Raw genomic sequence first — 12,539 nt, 5'->3', positions numbered from 1 at the left:
TAAGTCGGGCTGTGACCTTAAATTTGAGTGTTTACATCCTCATGGGGTGAGAAGTCTAGAAATCATCCTGCTTCTTTATGGGCATTCAGAAAGGGCAATGAGTCATGAACTGTTTTTTCTGACAGAGTGGGAGAAGTAAATACCTCCAAAGCATAAGTTAATCTAAGACGCTCTTTAACTCGTCATGGCACCCGTATCGGTCTTTAAAAACCTACCTTAGGACAATGTCTTAGCCTATACAAGCCTAAAATGTAATAAATGTCTTCAACAGGTTTTAAAAATCGATAGGATTAAGTGCTTGGTTGAAGTCTGTTGAAAATAATGAATTTGAAACTCAAGAAAATACCCAAGTTAGGAAATGTGGGTGTGAAGGTATTAGCGTTGGATGGAAAGTCAGAAGAACATAAAGTGGACGTAAAAACAAATCCATCACTCATTTTTGTCCTGGAGTCACGTCACTGATATCCAACACGACAGCATGTAAAATGGGTCTAAATCGCATTTGTAGTGGTCTTGGAAACCCTGATGCATTCATTAGGAAATACTGAAGCGATGCAGTGCAGATGAATTAACCAGGATAAATACATTTCTGGATTTATTTGATGCACATGGGTCCACATCATCAGTTAACACCCTTATGTTTTCTCCACATATATTTATTGTTTTTTAATGTTATACATACAAAAACACCCCACAACAGCATCAAACTCTCAGTACTACAAAATATATCTGACAGTTACAACTTAATTGTCTGTACGAGTCCATTATAAATTGTAAAAACGGTGTCCAGATCTTGTAAAAGTCCCCAATCTTCACTTTGGCCAGATGAGTCTGTTTTTCCAATGCCAGGTGAAAAGATATTAATTAGAAACAGAATCAGAATACCTTTCAAATTTGTCTCAGGGACAAGTACATAAACACTGACAAGAAAGAGTGATCTGACTATTAATGCTAAAGACATTAAAGAATAAAGTGACTAAAATTTTATAAAACACAAAACACCAAAGTCCTGCATACAACAACAACGAAGCATCTTGGACATATACTAGGGGTGTCAAACATAGGCCCGTGGGCCAAAACCAGCCTGCCAATGTTCCAGTCCGGCCTGTGGGATGAATTTGCGAAATGGAAAAATTAACAATTAAGTATGTAAAAATCAGTTTAGTTCAAGGACCAATATGATCTCACAATACTATTATAATAACCTATATACAGGGTGGGGAAGCAAAATTTACAATATTTTGAGGCAGGGATTGAAAGACAGTGTATGACCAATTAGTTTATTGAAAGTCATGAGAATTTATTTGCCACAAGAAAATTTACATCATAGAAAATGTTTTTATTCTATGTGTCCTCCTTCTTTCTCAATAACTGCCTTCACACGCTTCCTGAAACTTGCGCAAGTGTTCCTCAAATATTCGGGTGACAACTTCTCCCATTTTTCTTTAATAGTATCTTCCAGACTTTCTCGTAATAGTTTTGCTCATAGTCATTCTCTTCTTTCCATTATAAACAGTCTTTATGGACACTCCAACTATTTTTGAAATCTCCTTTGGTGTGACGAGTGCATTCAGCAAATCACACACTCTTTGACGTTTGCTTTCCTGATTACTCATATGGGCAAAAGTTTCTGAAAAGGTATGGATAATAGTGTTAGGTATGATTATGACATCAGTATATGTTTGGTTTCAAAACAATTGACGTAGTGCCTGCTGAGAAAAAACAACTAAATGTTCATTGTAAATTTTGCTTCCCCACCCTGTATAATGAGAACTCCCAATTTGGCACTTTCTTTTAGTGTAAAAAAAGTAAAATTACATGAAATTGTTTATATTTACAAACTGTCTTTTCTCAAAAAATGTGAATAACCTGAACAAAACTGAAATGTCTTAAGAAAAATAAGTGCAATTTTAGTAATATTCTGCCTGTTACTGAATGTTTAGTGCATTTGTAGATCCACTGTGATCTGTAATTTGTGTTAATGATGAATGAAATTATACGTATTTTTCTTCAGAAATTTCAGGTTGTTCATAGTCTTTACATTTTTTAAAGGATACTTTGAAGATATAAACATGTAATGTAATGTAACTTTTTTCACTGTTATTATTTTCCTGGTCTGATCCACTTGAGATCATACTGGGTTGTATGTGGCCCCTGAACTAAAACGACTTCGACACCCCTGACCTACACCATCTTGTGTCATCCTAATCCATTGATTGGTTGATCCATTGAAATGAGGAATCATAGGACAGGGAGGAGGTAATCATGTGGAGAGCTGATGCAGAGACAATAACCTGGTACTTAATGTAGATGAGACGGAGATGATCGAAAGCCAGAGCGTTGGAGAACACCGAGTTCCTTGATGTGCAGATCTCTGATGACCTCACCTGGTCAAAGGTCGCCGCTGAAATGAGCATCACCCCCGCCAGCGTCATTACCACATTCACGACTGGTGGTGCGTTCTGACCTACAGCGTCTCCACGTGGTTCTCCTGCTGCAACGTGGCAGAATAAGGCTGCGCAGAGGTTGGCGAGAGGGTAATCGGAACCACTCGACCCTCTGTTCAGGAAGTCTTCATCAGTCGACTCACACCCTCGACAAACTCTCTGAACTGCTGCCGTCAGACAAACAATGCAGAAGAATCAGCAGAACCACCAGACTGTTAAACAGCTTCAGACCCAGACCATCACAAATAAAACCAGTAAATAAAACTTATTACAAAAAAACCCACTTATACTCAGGTGTGTAAATACTGCTAGACTGCACTTGTAGCCAGCAGTTTTTATTATTTAATGCAATTTCACTTGTCTGAATTTATCAGTAAATCTTGATCTTATGGGGGTTTTTTTTGTTTGTTTTTTTTAAATCCAGTATAGAAACAACTTCATTTTGTCTGCACTACATTGTATGTGCAACAAAAATCAAATTTGATTGGATAGGAGTAATCCATTTATTAGGTGTATTGCAGATCCTTGAATGTTCTTTGATTTAAACTACTAACACTTAAACATTTAACAGTTTTCTTTTTCCTTCCAGTTATTTGAAACTGCACAGGGAAGATGTGCAAAATACACAATTTCACATCCACAGAGATAACACATTCTCATAGCCCCTGGACATCCAACGCATTACCGGAGACCCCTCTAAATGCGATCGTAGACACACACCCCCTCCCCCTTCCCACACAGTGTTCAGTAAATCATAACCATATTACTTGTGCCAATATAGATATGCTACAAATTAATAGAAGGCTTAGATTCACCATATTTTTGCTATTTAGGTATTTTTATGGAAATTGAGCAATAACGAACAAATCATCATATAGTCAAGGACTGTGTCGAGGATTATTCATGTTCCTTTAGTCCAGGGGTCAATTATGATTTGAAGAGGTCCGAATAGAGTCTACAGCATCATCATGTTCAAGTTGCATTAAAATTTAGTTCTACATTAATTGATTTATACATATATCTTTGTTAAGAAGCTTTATTGTCATATTAGCACAAGGCATCAACATGATGAAATTCAAGCTGCTCTTCAAGTCATTGCAAATCAAGCTTAACATAAAAGAAAACATACATATATATACAAAATAAAGGTAGCTAAAAACAATAAAAAGCAGCTAAGACAATAAAAGTATTTAAGACTAAATAAAAGTGGCCAGACAGTAAAAAAAAACAAAACACCTATTAACACTTAACAACATTGAGGCAGGCGTAAACAGCATAAATAAAAGCTATATATATTTAAGTAACATCTTCACTGTATCAACATCTGCACTGTGTGAAATCAATGCCTCGGATCAAATGAAGAAAGCCACTGCCATTCCAACAATTAAGTGGACTCTGGAGGCTTGATCTAGGAAGTAACTTAAGAGTCTCTTTCCAATAGTTCTAAAGTTTCTCACGGTCCCACATAAAATGAAATAAGTGTAACAGAAATAGGTATTTAACCCTTTTAAGACTGCCATTATAACAGGCCGCCAAGGTGTCTTCATGTTTTCTTTGCATTGAAAGTCTTAGAAAATGTGTTTTTTGCCAATTCTTTTGCACCTCTGTTTTCAGGAAGAACTTAACTTTCAACATGTGGCCATTAATTATCATTATTATAAATAATAACTGTTTAAAACAGTGTAATGTAGTGAAAAAGAAAAAATGGACTTCCAAGTTTTTAGCATATTTATTATCAGATGCAACTGTAAATTTCCATAATGAAACTTTCTGAGATTGCAGAAATAAACTTTCAACTATTTTAGATGTGCTCAAACATGTTTTTTGGTCTTGAACATTGAGTATCCATATTATGGCTTCATATTTTTTTGTCATTTCCAGACTTTTTTTTTTTAAAGCCTTTTTTATGTGGACATCCCGGAAAGAGTTCCTTTCTACCTGTGAGAGTGCCATGTTGTTGCCATAAAATGTTATATAGTGTTGGAAAGCTCAGGATCGCAGCTTTCCGATGCTGTTTGAATTTTGTGGATAGCACAAACAGTTCAGTAATTTGAATGCTGTCAAGTGCAAAATGCAGCACCCGAGAGATTGCCGCTGTTAAAGGGTTAAATACAAATATCAGGAATGTTCGGATTAAAACTGATTTTACAGGAGTGATATATAGTGATGGGCTGTATGCCTCTTACTAAATGGTTTGTGCCATTGTAGATCTGTGATCTGTACATTGTAATGCACATGTGTAAATGATAAACTAAGGCATAATGGTGTTTACCCATAAAGACCCAAACAGCCACCAGTGACACAAACCATCTACTGACCTAAACTGTTTAATACCTGATGATCCACTACTCCTATAAATCCATGTAAATAATTGGTGTAAAATGCAGTTTATCATATTTTCATGGTCATCAGATATGACCCATTTGGACGTTCAGAGGCTCTGTAGTTACTGTGGAAACGGCGTCATCTTCTACAACACTGATTCACCAGTAAAGCCCATGGAGTTTGATCAGTGACAGTGGATAGAGAGGCTTGGGTTTACATTCAGTTAGCAAAATCTTTGCTGAAAAAGTAACTTTTTTCTTAATTTTTCTCTGTTTTGATTTAAGTAACTTTGAATTTACTCTGATTTTCATGAGCATCTACATGATTTGTGAATTAAATATAGGAAAATGCATGATTTACACCAAAAAATGCAAAATACAGAGTAAAATGTTTTTTAAAAATTGGCGATGAATCAGTTAAGAAAGGTAGAAACAGAGAAAAATTCGTTTTGGAACTGCCACAAAAGTAGCATTAGATTATTATGAGTTAAAATTGCACCTATTTGTCTTAAGAAGTTTCAGATTCATTTTTTTCCACATTTTTTAAAGGATAGTTTGTAGATGTAACTGAACTTTTTTCACTCTAAAACATAGATGAAAGTTTGGATAACACATTATTTGTAGGTTATGGTGTTATTATTTTACTGGTCCGGCCCAGTTGAGATCATACTGGGCTGCATGTGGCCTTTGACTTCCCGGGTCTACACTATACATGTGCACCTTTTATCCTGATACCAGCAGGGGGAGGCGTTTAACATCCTGTTGGTTCAGGTCCTCCTGGACGTCATTAGTCGAGTTCATGAGCTGATGATATAGAATCTTGATAATAAAACCCTTAATTGGACAGAACTTAATTTGACCAGAACAAGGCTCTTTGAAACTGACTTTGGATCTTTGTGTGCACGTAGGGGGGTGGGTGGTGTGGAGGGGGGGGGGGGGGGGTGTGCTGATCCTTTCTTTATCTTCACATCAACCAATTAAGACTTTCACAAAAGGGGGCTCAAGTCCAGTAAGTGTGTAGCTACTGCTCACACGCTGAAGTAATTTGCCCTTCAACATGAGTCGTTTCAGCCAGAGGTAATAATCAACTGTGGCCAGTCTCCCCAACTCCGCTACTTACACTTCCTAATTATCTCCTGGTAAGAGCTTATTACTTTTCATAATCCATTAAGATAGTTGGGAAGTGTAATTAGTCTTGCAGTCTCATCATGCATATACTATCTGAAATGCCTACTGAACCAAAAAATGTTAAAAAAAAAAAAAAAAAAAAAAAAGGTTCCTTATCTGTGGTTTACTCGGGTTTGGAGTCCCAGAAGGAGCAGACCGTTCTCATCTCTGATGTAGAATACTGTTACACTCCATCTTTTTTAACAAGTTCAGCCTCAAGTCATTGGCTGATGAGTTGCAGTGGGATGAAAAATGTAGGAAAAGTCTAACTTAAAAGTAAAAGACAGGCTGAGAGTGGCAGTGAAGAAAGTTAAAGGACGTGGTCAGAAGAGGAAGATGTGTTCAGGTCCTTTACTTTCGTAAAATGACCGAAAATACTCCAGTATGAGTACAAGTTATGGAAGTATCAGCAAAATGTAAAAATAGTCAAACTACTGTCACTGTTTTACTATTCAGCTATATGAGGTTAATTTTAGTGCTGCACTGTGACTCTTGCAATTTGCTGATGTAGATGTTTAACCTTTTAAAGGAGTGATATTTGGCTTTTTTAAATGGAGTTATGCATTTTAAACATTTCCCTGTGGTCTACATAAACTGTAAATGCTATTCTTGGGTCTGAATTCTTCATTAATTCAACTCCACAGGTCCATCTTCAACCCTAATTTTGAGGAATAACACGAGAAGGGTCGTTTTGAGCGCTGGCCCTTTAAATGCAAAAGAGCCACTTCAGGTCCCGCCCCCTCCAGGTTGTTGATTGTGCTGATCCGTCTCGTTCAACCAACAACTGAACATTTTAGGTAACTGGCTCGAAGTTTAGACTTTATTTTCAGTATGGACTACAACCGCTGCTGCTGATAAACAATTATGTCGTACTCTGAGAAATGTTCGTCGGAAATCTTGACCTTATATGTGCAAATGTTGTGATGTAACTAGTAGTAGATACAACAAATTAAGAAGGAATTGAAACAGGTTGTAGAAATCCACTCGATTTTTGCCAAATGAATATAAAGAAAACTGCAGCACCTGGAGGGTTCAAATTAAAACTTTTGGAACTATTAGCGTCCCCAAATGCATAATAAATGTACCAAAGACTGATAAAAGTGGGTTTCACTAAATATGACCCCTTTAATGTACATTTTAAGAAACTTTATCTGTCTTTTATGTGAATAGAACAACAGATTAAATAACAGAAAGATTAATAATCAAAAGTGAACTGTTCACTTGTAGAGACAAAAAGGAAAATCTGTACAACATTTCTGTGCATAATCACAAAGAATTATTAAATAACTCCATTCCCTTTGCTACTCCTAGTAATAAAATAATGCGCTTATAATGAAAGATTTAAAAAAAAAAAAACAAAACAGTTAAGATGTCAAGTTTTTGCCAGTAAGATATTTCCAAAAATGCTACACATGTTAAAAATGGGGGAAAAAATGTTCAAAACTTAAATGTCAGTGAAAATCCAATGCCAACATATGCCATATTTTTTCCAATGTGCACAAAAAAGTCTTAGATCATGCATTTTGTATTAAAAAGTTAATATTATGATATGTGCTACACTGAATACTAATTGAAATCTCATTAATGCAGTTAGTAATGATGTACAAACAGTGGATTTTTTTTTGCTTTTAATCTACAACAATGCATCATATTGTACAGGATCGTCATGTTTGTAGCATCGTTGTCCTGGGAGGCTGGCTAATCTGTACGAGTCAACATTTTAGGCCTGTTTTCAGCTCTGCGACGCGGCATTTACTAGCAAATCCATGAGGGTTTTAGAGAGTTTATTTAGCGATCCGCAAATGAACACTTGATCCTTCCTCGTTTCACAGGCTAAAAGTGAAACAACGAAAAACGTGCAACAAACCTCACAATGTGTTCAACACTCTGTAAATAAACTTTTATACCTCGACTAAGGCAAACACGATGGGATAAGAAGCTCCAGAGACATCATAAGATCTTTTGTTTTGCAGTTTCTGGAATCAATAAGAAAATTAGAGCCTTGAAAAGCAACAAAAATATTAAAATGTGTGGGTTTTCAATCTGCACAACCATCTCTTTAATGTATTCCATACTGTGCATATACAGTAAAAATCCTACATTTACATAAAGTCAACTAAAGGAAAAACCTGAATAGTAAATAAGCACCTATCGGGCATGAAGGTGCACAGATTAACTGAACAGTTTGTGAATACTGTGAATCTCATGGCCTTCATAGCCACCAGGTTTCAGCTCTGTTTAACTCCAATTGTATATTTCTGACCCTCATGGAAGCTTCTTGCTGCTTATTAAGACAGATTTGGACTTTTTTTCCATTTTAATTCATGTATGTCTTTGCTTTTGCCTTGCCCCACCTAAACATTATAAATTATCAGCTTTTTCATGTTAATCCAAGTCAAGAGGGCGATTTCATGCCTTTACGAAGCACATACTCAGACTGCGCAATGCGGCAGTAAGCTTTTTAACATTAATACCTTGCAAATTAATAATAGGAAATATGGTAAGGCTAACACAATAATCCTGTGGATATAAAGTTGTCTGGGTGGATAAAAGCAGATAAGATTGCTAAGTATAAAGCCTTATTTTCAGCCCTGGAGACTGTTTAATCCCTGTAAAACTATGCTCATTACCTCTGTGGAAAAAAGGGGAGATTTGCTTAATTAAGTTGTTAAGAAACCAGCAAACCCTGCAGCTATCGGAGACCACAGCAAATTTCATTTGGGAGCAAGAGTGTGATCGACTGACAGCGTGTGAAGATGTGTGTAAATGAGCATGCTTTAGACCGAAAGATAAAAATAAAATACTTCATCATATCTTCTGTCGGTCTTTACTTTTAATGTGGATTTAAGTGTTGTGACAAATTGCTGAACTTCAAGAAGTGATGGATAAAAGTGAGCATTCTGTCTGTGTTTTAATCTTATATATAAGGCTTTGATCCATTCTGCAGCTGCGTTAATATGCATACTGTATTTCAATGCTGTAGATCAGGGGTGTTAAACATACAGCCTGTGGGCCAAAACCAACCCGCTAAAGCAGGGATGTCAAACTAATTTTCTTCCGTGGGCCACATTCAGCCCAATTTAATCTGAAGTGGGCCAGTAAAATAATAGCATGATAGCCAATAAATAATGACAACTCCAAATTGTTTCAGCACAAAAAATGACCTTCAATTAGGCCAATATTTACATTTACAAACTATCCAAACAAAAAGGATGTGAATAACTTGGAAAAAAATGAAATTTGTTAAAAAAATATAAGTACAATTTTTTCAGTATTGTGCCTCAACTTACCATTTATACATATGCATTACAGTTTAGATCTACAAAGACACAAAACTTTTAGTAACAGGCAGAATATTGTTAAAATTGCACTTAATTTTCTTTAGACATTTCAGGTTGTTTGTATTTGTTCAGGTTATTCACATTTTATTGTTAAATGATAGTTTGTTAATGAAAATATTTTCATAATTTAATGTTTTTTTGCACTAAATCAAAGAGAAAAAAAATGGTGTTGTCATTATTTATAGCTTATTTTGATATTATTTTTGAATTTGATGCCCTAATTTGCACTTTGCAAATTCATCACACGGGCCAGATTGGAACCTTCGGCGGGCCGGTTTTGGCCCCCGGGCCACATGTTTGACACCTGTGCGCTAAAGAGTCCACTCCGGCCCCTGGGGTAAAAATGTGAAATGCAAAAATAACACTAAAGATATTAACAGTCAAAGGTGTCAAAAGCATTTTAGGTTAGAGGCCAAATACACACCAATTTGATCCCAAATGGGTCGGAGCAGTAAAATACTGTCATAATAACCTACAAACTTCAAATTTTCCCCCTTTGTTTTAGTGTAAAAAAGAAAAATTACTTGAAAATGTTTACATCTACAATCTTTCTTCTAAAAAACGTGAATAACTTGAACAAATATGAACAGCCTGAATACATACTGCAATTCTCCTTATTATGTAAACATGTTTATAACCTATAGAGTTTTATTATTACTATTATTATTTTTTGTATTGTTTGTTTATATATACATGCACATTTTCCTGCACTTTATCCTGTTGCTGCCTTTACCAATGAATTTCCTACTGTGGGATCAATAAAGTCTATTCTAATCTGATGAAATGTTTTAAGAGAATAAGTACAATTGTAACAATATCTGTTATTAAATGTTTTGTCTATTTGTAGATTCACTGTGATTTTTCCTTTTTTTTTTTGCTGCTATTATTTTACTAGCCTGATTCACTTGAGATCATATTGAGCTGTATGTGGCCACTGAACTAAAATCACTTTGACACCCTTGCTGTAGAGCACAAGTGTCAAACATGCGGCCCGGGGGCCAATTCTGGGCCAGCAAAGGGTCCAGTCCGCCCCTTGGGATGAATTTGTGAAATGCAAAAATTACACTAAAATATGAACAATCCTTTTAGTTCAGGTTCCACATTCAGACCAATTCGATCTCAAGTGGGCAGGACCAGTAAAATACAACCATAATAACATATAAATAATGATAACTCCAAATTTTTCCATTTCAAAATGTAAATATTTTCATGTATTTACACTAAAACAAAGTATAATTTTGCGAAAAAATGTGAATAACCTGAAATGTCTTAAGAGAATTATGTACAATTTTACCAAGATTCTACCTGTTATTAAATGTTTTGTGTGTTTGCAGACCCACTGTGATCTGTACATTATAATGTACATGTGTAAATGATAAACTGAGGCAGAATATTGTTAAAATTACACTTATTTTTTCAGTTTCTTCATGGTATTCACATTGTTTGAAAGGACAGTTTGTAGATGTAAACCTTTTCATAATATAAATGTACCTCTATAACAGTAAAGTTTGAAGTTGACATTATTTCGATATTTTTATGTTATATTGTTATATATGTTATGTTATTTCACTGGTCCGGCCCACTTCAGATCAAATTTAGCTGAATGTGGCCCCTGAACTAAAATGACTTTGACACCCTTGCTGTAGAGTTTATATTAAACACATTTCAGTCTGAAACATTGAATTCATGTTAAGTAAAGTCAAACAGTGTGTAGGAGCTTTTTTCTTGCTATTTTCAGAGTTAACCTTTCTCCAACGTGTCCATGTAGGTGTAGAGAGATGTTTAAAGTTGAGCTCATTTAAACTATTTTTATGCAGTTGGCAGGTTAATCTACATTGTGCGTCGTAATCTTTATGTTTATAGCATTGAGAACCACATATTTCTAACAAGTAAGTCACAATTACAGACCCAGAGCTTTTCCAGAGATTCAACACAATAATAAAAGACCACTGCCCCTGCTTTCAGTCATTTACTTTTTTTTAATTTTTTTTCAACATATGTCACTGTAATATTGTAAACATTATGCGCTCTCTGGACTAATATAAAACACTACTACTACTACTTCTACTACTACTACTACGACGACGACTATGTACCACTAATGTAATGATAAACATATCTTCATCATTTTATAAACACAGACAAGATCTGAGTTTCTTTACTGGTTTAAATTGGTATAAATCCTGGACATTACTTTTTCTGTACTGTATCAAAAATTAGATCAAGGAAATGCATATTAACATATATGTCCCACCAATTTATGTTATTCTAAATATTTAGATATAAAAATACATGTACATTTTGCAATCAGCAACCAGAATCACTAATTCATCTCTTATTTTTTTGGACCCATTGTACACATTAACCAGCACCATTGAAATGACAGATAAGAATGTAATTCCCCATTATAACCGTCCTTTATAATCAGTCTTTTTATTTTATTAGGTATATTTCATGTTCATAAATGTTTTTTTTTTAAAAAAAGCTCAAAATTTTTTTATTTTCAAGTGAGTATCCAAAATGTATTTTAATTCATAATGGCTAATAAACTAAGAAATAAAAGAAAGAAAGAATAAAGTGGACTGATTATACTTCTTTGTTGTGTTTTTATTCTATTCTGTGGATTGTCTGTTGCCTGTAGTTGTTTAATAGTTTGTTTAAAAAAAAAAAAAAAAAAAAAAGCTCTTCTGCATAAGCTCAGCTAATGAACGGCACCTGTTGCACCTTACGTCAGCTAAAATCAATTAGTTTAGATTTTAAAGTTGTTTTCCCAACACAAATTGGCAGACAGAGAAGAGGAAATGGATTTAACGCAGACATACTACAGATAAGCGGTCGTTCTGGTGAGTATAATGTATTTTATTAATGTTTGTTTGTTGTTTTATTAAGTAAATACTGATGTTTGTGCTGTAGTGGAATTAAACCTGCTAAGTTGTGTTTATTGGCTTTAGAAATGGCATTAATTATATATATATATATATATTTTTTTTTTTTTTGCAGAGTATTGATATTATAGTATTGATATTTACTCTTAAGGACCATTTAGCTCATTTTTGTACATTTTTAGTCATGTTTCTTTTTTGATATACTGATCGTCACGGCTGTGTTGCGGCATGACTTTCTGCAAGAATGTCTTTTTCGGTATATTTATTGAACCTAACATCATTTACTCTTACAATTTTGGTCCCCACTAGATGTTTGTATAATACAAGAGTAATCATACGTGCCAAAAATAAATAAATACATAAATATATATTTTT

This window comes from Sphaeramia orbicularis, chromosome 8, assembly GCF_902148855.1.
Source record: "Sphaeramia orbicularis chromosome 8, fSphaOr1.1, whole genome shotgun sequence".
In the NCBI taxonomy this organism is placed as follows: Eukaryota; Metazoa; Chordata; class Actinopteri; order Kurtiformes; family Apogonidae; genus Sphaeramia; species Sphaeramia orbicularis.
The sequence above is the reverse complement of the archived record's forward strand: the minus strand, read 5'-3'. Positions refer to the sequence as shown.